We start from the raw sequence: 13,956 nt of genomic DNA, 5'->3' as shown, positions 1-13,956 counted from the left end.
CCCTCCTCTGTGGAATCCGTCCCGTAAATCGCAGCCTCAAGCACATCCAACTCGGCTTTGAAAAGGGAAGATTCACCGTAACCATTATCATCATCAAAATCGTCATCTAGAACGAACCCAAGTGACGTTGCATTGCCCTCTCTGGCCAAATCAGTCGATCGAGTGGAATTTTTACTTGAACGAAAGCTTTCCTCATGATTTTCACTCGATCGAGTATATAAAACAGCTCGATTGAGTACTTCCTCTAAGCAGCTGTTCGATCAAGTGGAATAATGTGTTCGATCGAACATTTCTTCAGGTATTTCACTCGATCGACCACTATAATCCATTCGATCGAGTGAATATTGTTGTACAGTGCATAAGTCTTTGTCTGAAGCGTCATTATCTGATAGATCTTTGATACGTGCATTTTATATAGTCTTTTTAGGCCTTTTTATGCACGTATTTCTATGCTATTATTGTAGTTTATGCTACGAAATGTCCCGAATATGCTACTTTGGTTTGTTTTGTCTTATTTGCAAGAATGAACAAGAAAGTAGTGAAATCAAGCCTTTTACCGTCCGTTTAGCATGCATTTGGAGGAAGAGTGAATTTGGAGCGGGAATATAGCTATTTTGAGATGCTCAAAGAAGAAAGATAGCTAGGCGAGCAAAGGAAGAACTTCAAATTGCTAGTGCCTACTTTGAAGAGCCATATCTCGAGTTCTACAACTGATATTCAGGCGATTCCAATTGTATATAAGGCCTGTCCTCTTAGCTTTCCAACGCCACTGGAGTCGTCCTGTTTGCCCAAGTAACAAAGAAATGGCAGCCGTTTGAAGTTCAGTGGGCAAAGCAGAAAATTGTGCGCTGGAAAGTACTCGATCAAGTAAAATTATGTTCGATCGAGTCCTTTTTTTACTCGATCGAGTAGTTGCATTTTAGGATTTACTCGATCGAGTAGATTTTCTATTCGATCGAGTGGTTTAAGCTTTATTTTACTCGATCGAGTAGTTTTAAACCACTCGATCGAGTGGTTTCTGTTATGGGCTCGGGCTTTTAGCTTTAATCCGTCATTAAGTTAAATAAAATCCTATTTTTCTTATAAATAGGAAGGGGAGACGTCATTTGTAACTCTCCACACATATCACACACTACTACATACACTACTTTTCTTCTGTTTTCTACTGTTTTATGTTCCTTTCTTTTTCCGGATCTACTGTAATTCTCTCTTTTTCCTTTTCTCTTTATTTAATGTTTATTTCTTTTCCCTTTGCTTTTGCTTTACTTTTACTCATGTCTAGCTAATTATCCCTGCTAGGATTAGGGGAGTCAGTGAATGAACGTTAATTGCTAATTAGTTTGCAGATTGTCGTCGCTGTTTTTATCTATGTTGTTAATCGTTACAATTAATTGTTTCTATCTAATTGAGTCGACGTAATTAGCCATTTTATCGTAGTAAACCTTGACCTGAACCGAAAGGTTGGAAAGGGTGAGACTCGTAGCGAACATTAGGGCACCGTAGTGAGGGCGGAAGCTAAGCTATTTGTGCTTTAGGGCGAATTGAGACCGAAAGGAGATATTCGTTGCCCCTTAGACCGACACATCGACTGATCTGTGACCTTAACTGTAATTAATTGACGTTCATTGATGACCCGAAATCCTAGTTCCCTCTTTCTTCTACTAATTTCTCTTGTCTTTATTTCTCTTGCCTTAGTCTCTTTAGTTTAGTTAAAACAACTAAAACCCCCATTAGTGACATTAGACAGACTGAGTAGGCAAGTGAATAGTGACCGCCTCCCTGTGGAGATCGACCTTACTTACCGCTGACTTCTGTTAGTAGTATCTAGGTATTTTATTTTTGGTACATAACGACCGTATCAAATTTTGGCGCCGTTGCCTGGGAGGCAACTACTGTATTTATTTGTTTAATTTTGTCTGTCTTTAGTCTCAAGGGCTTTTTCCCTTGAGGCCGTTCTAATTTTTTTCTTTAGTGCTGTTTTGATAGGCCCTACAGGTCCTACCTAGACAGTTCTAGGTGAAAGATCGTCAAAGGGAAGGCTTAAGTACCTTTGACCCATCACCTATGTCCCATTATATGGCGCAGAAGGTGATTTACTGCGGGAGATGTGGTGCTGCTGAGCACAATGCAGCCTTTTGCATGGCAGAAAATGACGAGGTCTACGAGTTCAGGCTCCGTGGACGAGCTAGCCATTCCTCTGTAGTTGTGCCGCCGCATCTACCCTATCAGCGAGGCTATCACAAACCTCTTTTTGTCTGGCCACCGCAACAACAAACCCTTCCTCCCGTTGAAGAGAATGAAGGGGTTGCCGAGTTGAAGTCTATATTAAAAGCACTTATGCTTCGAATGCAAGAAAGCGATAAATCTAAGGAAGCTCACCTCAAGCTACTTGAATCTCAAGTAGCTCAATTAACTGGCAAGTTGGATTATAGCGACTCAGAGACGGAATATGTTGTTTTTCCTGTCAGTAGTCTTTCCCATGAAAGGCCCGAGTTGTCTAGTGATGATGAAGACATTTATGACTCGGAAATTGAAGGTGATAATAAAGATGAAGCTTTTCTCAAGCACTTCACCACGGTCCAGCCTAACCCACTCGATCGAACAGTCCACATTGCTCGATCGAGTAAATTCTATTATGAGGAAGTCGATCGAGTAGATTTAACCACTCGATCGAATGGTTTGTGCGAAGAAAGCTCTCGATCGAGTAACAATTCTACTCGATCGACTGAATTGGCCAGTGAGAGCATTGATTCGGCATGTGGGTTCATTTTCGATGACGATTTTGATGATGATAATGGATACGGTGAATCTCCCATATTCAAAGCCGAGTTGGATGCACTTGAGGCTGCGATTTACGGGATGAAATCCACTGAGGAAGGTGACAAGGAGGCAGCTGAGTCGGTAATTGCTCCTAGAACGAAAGAGGTAATATCTTCCTTTGTCAATGATTCCTTTATTGAGAGCGACCAACCTGAGGTAGTTAACGATAATTTTATTATTGTTTGTTTAAGCAGTACATTGCCTCATTTGACTTATGCTTCGCATTCTAATGCTTTACCCCTCCCCAGTTGGTCAATTAATTTAACGATTTTTCACCGTCCTTATTATTTCAATTTCGTTAATCTGAAACGATATCCTAATTTCTTATTAATTGCTCCTGAGCTCCTCTATTTTGTGGATAAATTTAGGAGCTCTCATAGTAAATTTGTTAGGCTTAAACGGTCGTACATTTTTATTTATTTTTCCTATTTCTTTATTCCACTATGGTGCTACTTACAGTTTTGTGTAGCACATGCGCAGCTGTTTGATAGGCTGCTGCGCGCTTTGAGCTGTTTTGACAGGGATAATTAAATAGAGGCTCGAAGAAAAGAAGGTCGAGCTGGGACCTGTTTGAAACTAGTGCTACCCGGGAGGCAACCCGGAGATTTTATTTTTAGTTATTTTTCAAACATTTCAGTTTTTATTTTGTTTAATAATCGGTTCTCTCGATCGAGTTTTCTTGCTTTGATTCGCTTCCTATGACGCCACTATGAAGCTATTTGTGACCTGCCATGTTGCTGGCTGGTTTGGGGAGGTCCCTTCTTCGCGTTATCTGGTAAGTTTTCCGCATCTTCACTATCCTTTTTTTCAATTTGCATTTCCTTTTCCTATTTTTGGGTACAATGAGGGCATTGTGCGGTTTGGTTTGGGGAGGTTATGCATCCATATCCGTGTCTGCATGTTGTTCTTACTGCATTCCAGTTATCACGTTTAATTTTCATATGCATTGTTCTTCATTCTTTTAAAAAAATAAATAAAAAAAACGAAAAAATTTCAAAAATTCACGTTTCATTTTGCATATAGGTTGAGTCGGAACGGTAGATTTCCGTGATGAAATTGCACTATAACTTGTCTTTTTTACTTGAGCCTTGCACTTTATTGACAGTTATTAGCCGAGTCTTGCGCATATCTACGAGTTTTTGTTCAAATTTAGCTGACTGTTTAGACTTGACCTGATAAATTGGCAACCTACTTTGTAATTTCTGAGTTTTAGAGCCTTATAACTGGTGATATTCATGACCGGTTTACATAGGAATTGAGAGTAGTACTCCTTGCATAACATGTCTGTTACTTTTGCACACTTATGAAATTTGATTTCTTGTCAATTGCATACATTCGGGTTTGTGGTCGGTGTCACATGCAAGGAGGTGCTTGCAAATTTCCTTTTTCTTATATTTTTCACTCATTTAGCTCCACATAAGCCAAATCTTGCCTTTTTGAACCCATTAGCTAAATCCCAAACTGAGCCTGCCTAGTCAAGCTAGTTTAGTATGTCTTTTGTGGTATGATTTTTTCGTCTGCAGTTTGGCCCGTATTTATTTGTATGGAGTTGGTGTAAATAGAGGAGGGAGAAATTGAAAAAGTTAAAAAAAAAGAATTGAACAAGAAAAAAAAAGTGTGGAAAACGTGAAGAAGAAAAAAAAAGAAAAAAAATGAAATGAAAAAAAAAGAGCTGAATCACGTGAAAACAGAAAGAAAAGAAGAAGAAAGAAAAAAAAGAGTTTCATTTGTTTGTTTTGATTCATTTAGACGGTGTTTAAAAACGGAAAGTTTGTGACCGTCTAACTCCTCCATTATTATCCCATATTTTTGAGGAGATTGTGTTTGAGTTTAGTGAGCTGTGTGCCAAATGAAGGGCACTTGTATTCTATTTTTCAGTCAGTTGAGATTCGGATGGTCTTATATGGCCTTGTTTAGGAACTAGCTTGACGCTTTACCTTCACATTTCCATAATTTTTTTGCCTTTTCTCACCTGAACCTCACTTTCCCATATCATTTGTAAGCTCTCAACTGTGACGGACATTGTTGGTTGGAATGTGTGCACTAGTACTTGAATTGTCTTTCATTTTTGTTGCATGCATGTTATGTAGGTCGCAGTTTAGGTGAGTGACTGTTTCTCGGTCTCTCTTATACATATATAATTCACCCTTTGCTTCATGAGAGAAGAGTGACCCGTGAGAGTCCGATTTTAATGGCCTTGCAAGGTCGACAGGTCATCTTATTTATGGACATTTTATAACTCGTTTGCGTATTGACCATTGTAGTTGTAACTGTTGATTTTAGCTTGCATTAAATTGGTTTAAGTGGACATTTGTAGCTAGCTCTAAGTTATCTTTTCCGTTCCATTAGTTTGCATTTAGTTTACTCAAGGACGAGTAAAGGTTTGTTTTGGGGAGATTTGATACGTGCATTTTATATAGTCTTTTTAGGCCTTTTTATGCACGTATTTCTATGCTATTATCGTAGTTTATGCTACGAAATGCCCCGAATATGCTACTTTGGTTTGTTTTGTCTTATTTGCAGAAATGAACCAGAAAGTAGTGAAATCAAGCTTTTTACCGTCCGTTTAGCATGCATTTGGAGGAAGAGTGAATTTGGAGCGGGAATGTAGCTATTTTGAGATGCGCAAAGAAGAAAGATAGCTAGGCGAGCAAAGGAAGAACTTCAAATTGTTAGTGCCTACTTTGAAGAGCCATATCTCGAGTTCTACAATAGATATTCAGAATATTACAATTGGATATGAAAGCTTGTCCTCTTAGCTTTCCAACGCCAACAGAATTGCCATGTTTGCCCAAGTAACGAAGAAATGGCAGCCATTTGAAGTTCAGTGCGCAAAGCAGGAAATTGTGCGCTGGAAAGTACTCGATCGAGTACAATTATGTTCGATCGAGTCCTTTTTTTACTCGATCGAGTAGTTGCATTTTAGGATTTACTCGATCGAGTAGATTTTCTATTCGATCGAGTGGTTTAAGCTTTATTTTACTCGATCGAGTAGTTTTAAACCACTCGATCGAGTGGTTTCTCTTATGGGTTCGGGCTTTTAGCTTTAATCCGTCATTAGGTTAAATAAAATCCTATTTTTCTTATAAATAGGAAGGGGAGACGTCATTTGTAACTCTCCACACATATCACACACTACTACATACACTACTTTTCTTCTGTTTTCTACTGTTCTCTGTTCCTTTCTTTTTCCGGATCTACTGTAATTCTCTCTTTTTCCTTTTCTCTTTATTTAATGTTTATTTCTTTTCCCTTTGCTTTTGCTTTACTTTTACTCATGTCTTGCTAATTCTCCCTGCTAGGATTAGGTGAGTCAATGAATGAACGTTAATTGCTAATTAGTTTCCAGATTGTCGTCGCTGTTTTTATCTATGTTGTTAATCGCTCCAATTAATTGTTTCTGTTTAATTGAGTCGACGCAATTAGCCATTTTATCGTAGTAAACCTTGACCTGAAGTGGAAGTTTGGAAAGGGTGAGACTCGTAGCGAACATTAGGGCACCGTAGTGAGGGCGGAAGCTAAGCTATTTGTGCTTTAGGGCGAATTGAGACCGAAAGGAGATATTCGTTGCCCCTTAGACCGACACATCGACTGATCTGTGACCTTAATTGTAATTAATTGACGTTCATTGATGACCCGAAATCCTAGTTCCCTCTTTCTTCTGCTAATTTCTCTTGTCTTTATTTCTCTTGCCTTAGTCTCTTTAGTTTAGTTAAAACAACTAAAACCCCCATTAGTGACATTAGACAGACCGAGTAGGCAAGTGAATAGTGACCGCCTCTCTGTGGAGATCGACCCTACTTACCGCTAACTTCTGTTAGTAGTATCTAGGTATTTTATTTTTGGTACATAACGACCGTATCAATCTTCATTTTCCGAGTCGTCCCAATCATCAGCAACTCTAAGCAACGCAGGTCCTTCGTGGGAAAGACCACTCTCTGCGTAGGTAACGCAGACTTCCTCTGGTTGCCCAATGTTCGACTCAGCAGCTAACTGAGCTATTTCAGACTCGGGCTCATCAATTTGCGCACAAGTGTGTCTATCATGTTCTTACACTTGGAGTGCAAGCGCCTTCACTAAAGACTTCAACTCAGCAATCTCTTCCTTCCGTTTATCAGGAGGAGGAGCTTGTTGTTGCAGTGGCCAGACAAACAGAGGCTATTGGTAGCCTCGTTGATAAGGTAGATGTGGCGGTACAACTACAGTTGAATGGCTAGCTTGTCTACGGTGCTTGAACGTGTAGACCTCGTCGTTATCTGCCATGCATATAGCTGCATTGTGCCCAGCAGCACCACATCTCCCACAGTAAACCACCTGCTGCGCCATAGAATGGAACATAGGTGGAAGGTCAAAGGTACTCAAGCCTTCCATTTGACGATCTTTTACCTAGAACTGTCTAGGTAGGACCTGTAGGACCTATCAGAATAGCACTAAAGGAAAATATTAGAACGGTGTCAAGGGATAAATCCCTCGAGGCTAAAGACAGACAAAATTAAACAAATAAATAAAGTAGTTGCCTCCCCGGCAACGGCGCCAAAATTTGATACATGTCGTTTAAGTACCAAAAATAAATACCTAAGTACTACTAACAGAAGTCAGCGGTAAGTAGGGTCGATCTCCACAGGGAGGCGGTCACTATCCACTTGTCTACTAGGTCTGTCTAAGGTCACAGTGGGGGTTTTGATTGTTTTGACTAAACTAACGAGATTAAGGCGAGAGAAATAGAGATAAGAGAAATTAAGCAGAGGGAAAGGAAACTAGGATATCGGTTCATCAAGGAACATCAATTAATTGCAGTTAAAGTCACAGATTAGTCAATGTGTCGGTCTAAGGGGCAACGAATATCTCTTTCCGGTCTCAATTCGCCCTAAAATACTATTAGCTTAGCTTCCGCCCTCACTAAAGCATTCTATTGTTCACCGTGGGTCTCACCCCTTCCAACCTTCCAGTCTAGGTCAAGGCCTACCAGAATTAAAAAGGCTAATTGCATCGATTCAATCAGCAAGATACAATTAAAGCAGCAATTAACAACATAGACAAAAACAACAACGACAATCTGCAAACTAATTAGCAATAAACATCGGTCCATCGAATCCCCTAATCCTAGCAGGGAGAAATTAACTAGACATGATAAAGGAAAGAACAGAAATAAAGGGAAGAGAAATAAACATTAAGTAAAGAAGAAGAGGGAAAAAGAGAGAATTACAGTAGATCCGGAAAAAGAGAGGAAAGCAGTCAACAGTAGAAAAGGGAAAAAAAAGTATTGTAAAGATGGGGGAGAGAGTTACAAATGACGTCTCTCGTTCCTATTTATAAGAAATAGGATTATTTATTTGACCTAATACGAAAAAGGATTAAGAAAAGCCCGAGCCCACAGCAAACCACTCGATCGAGTCATTGGAAACTACTCGATCGAGTAGAATTAACCTCAAACCACTCGATCGAGTGAAATAACCACTCGATCGAGCAACCATTAAAATGACACCATTCGATCGAGCAAGGAAAGCACTCGAACGAGGTCTTCTACCATTCAAAAGCATTCGATCGACCAGAAAACCACTCGATCGATTCACTTTAACTTCAGCAGCTCATAACTTCGTTAGTTTCCGCCTTGACTTGGTTATTTAGCTTCCGAAATGACTTCACGCATCCCAAGACAGCTACATTTCCGCTCCAAAATCACTCTTCCTCTAAATGCATGCAAAACGGACGGTAAAAGGCTTGATTTCACTACTTTTTGGTCCATTCCTGCAAATAGAACAAAACAAACCAAAGTAGCATATTCGGGGCATTTCGTAGCATAAAACTACAATAATAGCATAGAAATACGTGCATAAAAAGGCCTAAAAGGATTATATAAAATGCACGTATCAGCTATATCAAAGAGATTCTAGGACGAATCTAGACCTTCTCCTTGTTGATGATCCATGACGGAAGGGAAGCACATTTCCCACAATACACAACCTATTTACAAAAGGCCAATGTAACACCCCGGCCCAAACCTAGGGTCGGGAGGGGTCACTCATGGTAGCTCGCCAGGCTGTGTACATGGGCCACAGATCAACACGGGTCCTTTCCAGCGTATTTTTTTCTCAATCATACGCATCCCGGGAACCTTCCCAAGAGGTCACCCATCCTAAGACTATTCTCAGTCAAGCACGCTTAACTTTAGAGTTCTTTTGCATGGATAACCAGAAAAGAAAGTGCACTTTGTTGATATAAGTAGTACTTTCAATCCCTTTAAGCTCTGATACCAACTGTAACAACCACGATAAAACAAGAATATAAATTAAGTTCAAGGTGGCGGAAACACCCTGACACCGCGGTAGCTACTAAATAAAATTGAGTTCTCAAATGGAAATACAAGGTCTATGGGGAATAAATACCCCTATATCTGAAATGAAATAAAGATTAAAAACAAGAGTCAAATAAAAACTAATAGAGTGCGCTAAAACAAAGGCGCTCGTTAGCTCACTCGATGCAACCCCAGCAACTAATAATAAGCAACCATCAACCACCTATCAGTCATAGTAATGACAGCCACAGTCAGTGGAGAGTAACTCGGACGTCCTCCCAGCCATATTATATCACGATAAAGCAACCAAGTAATTAAGACGGATCAATAATGAACAAATGAATTACCAATAAACATATTATACAATTAAAATTATAAGCTCATTATTAATTAATCACACTTTAAACTAAATAAGTCAAATGACTCATTTAATAAACGTAAACTTATTAAACAACCATATTAAATAAGTTACCACTCAGTAAGGCAAAACGTCAAGGCAACCCATCACTATTACCTTATCCCTATGATAGGACTACGATAAATATACGGTCCTAGTCTAAGTATGGCCACACTCTCGGGATTCTCACCCCGATTCGACAATCACCAAGCCTATAAACACCAGGGCTGATGATCCCATAGACTCCATATTAGCCTATAAACAACCGGGCTAATAGGACGACTCCAACCTGCCTAGATTGCCTATACACACAGCTACTAGGATACAAGTGAAGTGGATAAATTAAGACGATTCATAATTACTCGAGCTGGTTAACTAACTAATATGAAGCAACCAAGTGGTGTTAGTCCAGTGGTAGCCGGGTTAAACCTTGAAGCTTGCATAAATGCAGGAGTTGAGAGGTCCCGGGTTCGACTACCAGCTGGGGCGATGATCACTTGGCCACTGCAGCCCACAAAGGGGGTGGCTTACATGGTCCATGTGGTGGTGCGGGACTGCATCGGTCGGGGGATTCAACCCCCTCGTCATCAAAAAAAAAAAACTAATATGAAGCATATATTATGAGGGTTGTAAGTACGTAACTGCAGCACTGATATCAACTTGACATAGCAAAATAATTGACAGAAAAGTACGAGCACAACACCACCATCAACATGCTAAACAATAACAAAAGTAATAAGAGGCATTCTATTCAATAGTTCATGACTAATCACCAGCTACTTACGTAAATTTTCCTGCCACATACACCACTCTTATGATTTAATAATAAGCAAGTAATTCAACAATGATACATAATAATTTATTATAAATATACTGGTACTAGTTATAAAATTTAGGAGTCCGGCATACTTCTGGTAATTGTGTAACCTCATTAATTCATTATTATGAAACCCAAAACACCATGACCTATTAATAACAAACCTTAATATTACGTACAAAGTTAGATGAACTTAGCTATGGCCTGATTCGTATTACTACGCAACCTAAGCATAATTATAGAACATTATCGTCTTCGCATATAAGAAATCAGGGGTCATGTATTGACAATGAAACAAAGCTACGTGAAGAAATCAAGTCCAAAGATGCAGCAATTGGAAGTGAAAGGGTAAAGGAAAAAATTGCTAGCTTGATAAAGCTTAACTCAAATTTACATGCAAATATATCATACATTAGTATTGATCAAACAACCAAAACATTTGCACCGAATCGAAACAGCCTAATAAACAAGTTGACAATAACGCGACGTAATACTTAGGACAGTCATCTATGTTACCTTTTAGCGCTTAATCTTTAATGGAATCGTCAACAACGTAAGAGTCGGCGTCCGGATCGTTCGAGTTTGAACCTATGTCGAAATCGGAACCGAAACAGCGTTAAACTTACACGTTTAAAGCTAATGGGAGACGTACAGTATGAGGCGAAGTGAAACGAAAGTTGTACGATAGTGAAGCTTACCGTGAGATGAAGAGAATGGCGCAGGAATTACTAAAAACCGTTAAGAAATGATAGAGAACGGAACTGCCGAAAAGGAGGGTTTAAAATTGCAAAGAAAAAAAGAGATGTAAATGTTTGTTTGTACGAGGAGGTATAGCAGGGCTCTTTATAACCTATTGAAACCGAATGCGATATTTACAACGAGGATCATGGGACGTGGATAAGTCTCACTAACAACCCATACTTTACGAGTTGACTCCATGTTTCGGTTACAGATTAAATAAATAAAATCTTAGAGATTAAGCTTCACTTTAAGACCATCTAATATAATATTAAAATAACGCGGTCTATTTAAAATAAACTAGTTTTAAACCCGTGGAAATTGCACGGGTTGCTATTTCACATTTTGTTATCAACAAATAATGTAAATATAATAAGTTTTGAAAAAATCATACTCTGTAGTCCGTACTTAATATTCTCTTTATCTTGAAAACTAATATTTTTATACTTAATTATTTAATTTTAAAGAAATTATTTTTATATGATGGGGCATATTCTGCACCCGCTGACCGAGTCAACATATTGAGCAAGGTCAAAGCCAAAAGACAGCAAGTCAACGTCTTAGACAGCCTAACCGACGCAGCCTGTCGGCCTGTCACTTGGGTCTCGGCTAGGCAACTAGCCAGCCGGGAGGCATATCCGCGTACTCACATCCAAGTCCCCTCGGCATGGAGTCAACCAGGCCACCTGGCCCGCCATGGATCCCTTGGCCGAGGGTAAAACAGTCTTTCCACCTGCTAGCCACTTGGCCACTTGGTCACTACGTGACAAAAGGTGAAAGTCTATAAATACTCCTCAATCCTCATTGAGAAAACGATCCACAATTCATCCAAAAACTCACTATTAATCTGGTATAAACTCCCTTATCTCTCTACAACATATTTCGCCAAGTAACACACAACTTAATCTCTTTAAGTTTACTGACTTGAGCGTCGGAGTGAGTACGCTCGGTACCAAGCCGAGCCCTCAGTTTGTTCATCTTAAACAGGAAAGAGCGAAAGGAAGAGACAAGCAAAGACATCATTCAACAAGCTTACGTGGTCACAAACCCTGCTCCGGAATTACACCCGGAACAATTGGCGCCGTTTGTGGGGAGCCATACTAAAAGCTGGTTACCTACCTTACAAAAAAAAAACCAAAAACCATTCAAAGAGCTGAGAGGATGTCAAAACAACAAGAAGTAATTGTGAGTGACGAAACCGCATTCTACCAGGATGACGCGTTCCCTAATTCTAAGATCGGGCAGTCCCCCACCGGCCGAGTCATTGAGCCGGTGAAGTACGGGATGCCAAGAGAGCCAGAAACACCGATGCCGACCGGCCAAGTCACTGTCATAGGACATGTGGTCGATGCGGCCAAATTGAAGCTATTCCTGGACCTGATGGGTGGTACGCCGGTTACTCCTGTCACGACGACAGGGGCGGCAGCGCCTCCACAGGTGACCAGGGCCCACAAAGTGACTCCGAACAACTTGACCGGAGTAATACAAGGAGCTGGGCATGCAAGGACGCCGGCGGAGCCCGTGGTGCCAGTGGCAGACCAAAGTCCATCTCCCACTCGCGGGAGGACAGCGTCGTCGCGGCAACAACGAGGCCACCCCCGAAGAGATGAAGAAAGAAGTCAGACTCTCCAAAGTCGGACAACAAGAAGCCCTTCCCGCCACGGGGAGAGAAGCCGGACTAAGGTTGCGAGGAGTCGATCGCCGCGTGTCATTCGACACGTGGTCAGACAGCCCCTCAGTGCCTATGTCCTCGAAGTCCCGGTGTCGACCAAGCTGAAGCTGCCGCCCCTATCATACAAAGGGGATAGCGACCCAACCGACCATGCTGAGGCTTTCGAGTCGTACATGTCGGTGTGGGAGCAACCCGACGAGGTGTGGTGCCGAGTCTTCCCAACGACCCTTCATGGGATGGCCCAGAGTTGGTACAAGGGGCTACCTAACGGTTCGGTATACTGCTATGCCGACCTAAGAGACAACTTCATAGCCCAGTACGCCTGCAACAGGAGAAGGGCCGTGGAAACCTCAGATCTCCTGACTATCCGACAGGGGGAGGACGAGTCCCTCCGGAGCTACGTCAAGAGATTCGACGCTAAGGTTCAGCAAATTCGTGAACTAAACACCGAGCTGGCGGCCTTCGCACTGATGAAGGGCCTGCCGAAAGGCGAGTTCAAAAATGAGCTCATCAAGTGCGAGGACCTCAACCTCGACACCGCCAGAAAGATGGTCGATCGAGCCGTAAAGGTGGAGGACTATCATAAGACCTGGGTAGGCCACAGTGAAGCTGGGCACCTAGAGAGGAGGAGCCGCCGGGACAACGTAGATGAAGGACGCCGTGACATGAATAGGTCACGTCCTGAAAGATTTAACAGGAAACAGAACTCGGCGGGCGCCGGGGAGAGTTCGGGACCATACACCCAGAAGCGGTACAACGGTCTCACCCCCCTGGTCAAATCACCGGCCGAGGTCTTTGCCCTGAGTAAGAATGAAGGGCAGAAGTGGGCCAGGCCCCCCAAGGTGAGGGGGGACGGCGACACTAACCAGTTTTGTGACTACCACGGCCAAACCGGCCATAAGACCGACAACTGTCGGCATTTGAGGAACACCATCGAGGAGCTAATCCGAAAGGGGGCCCTCAGCAAGTATGTAGCTGGAGCCCCGGAAACAAGCTCCGACGGGGCGAACAGAAAATCAGTATTCCAGAGGATGGGAGTGATCCAGGTTGTAACCGGAGGAAACGAGAACGGTGGGTCAGCTAATGGGCACAAATGGCACCTGAATGAGTTATACCAAGCCATCAACTTTGTGCCCAAAACAGCGATCCCCGCTTCCACCGTCCCCGATATAACCATCGGAAAGAAGGACTACGAAGGAGTCATCGCTCCGCACAGC

At 41.7% G+C, this 13,956-nt stretch overlaps 1 long non-coding RNA gene across 1 annotated transcript; it reads right to left on the bottom strand.

The window, feature by feature from the left end:
* Positions 1-8,062: 8,062 nt before the first annotated feature.
* On the bottom strand, positions 8,063-11,147 carry LOC141634283 (uncharacterized). Its single transcript, XR_012539015.1, has 2 exons — positions 11,028-11,147; positions 8,063-10,917 (listed from the first exon to the last, which is right to left on the bottom strand). It is a non-coding gene; the product is annotated as an uncharacterized LOC141634283 (long non-coding RNA).
* Positions 11,148-13,956: the final 2,809 nt, after the last annotated feature.

Source organism: Silene latifolia, chromosome Y (assembly GCF_048544455.1).
Source record: "Silene latifolia isolate original U9 population chromosome Y, ASM4854445v1, whole genome shotgun sequence".
NCBI classification, from domain to species: Eukaryota; Viridiplantae; Streptophyta; class Magnoliopsida; order Caryophyllales; family Caryophyllaceae; genus Silene; species Silene latifolia.
The sequence above is the reverse complement of the archived record's forward strand: the minus strand, read 5'-3'. Positions and strand labels throughout refer to the sequence as shown.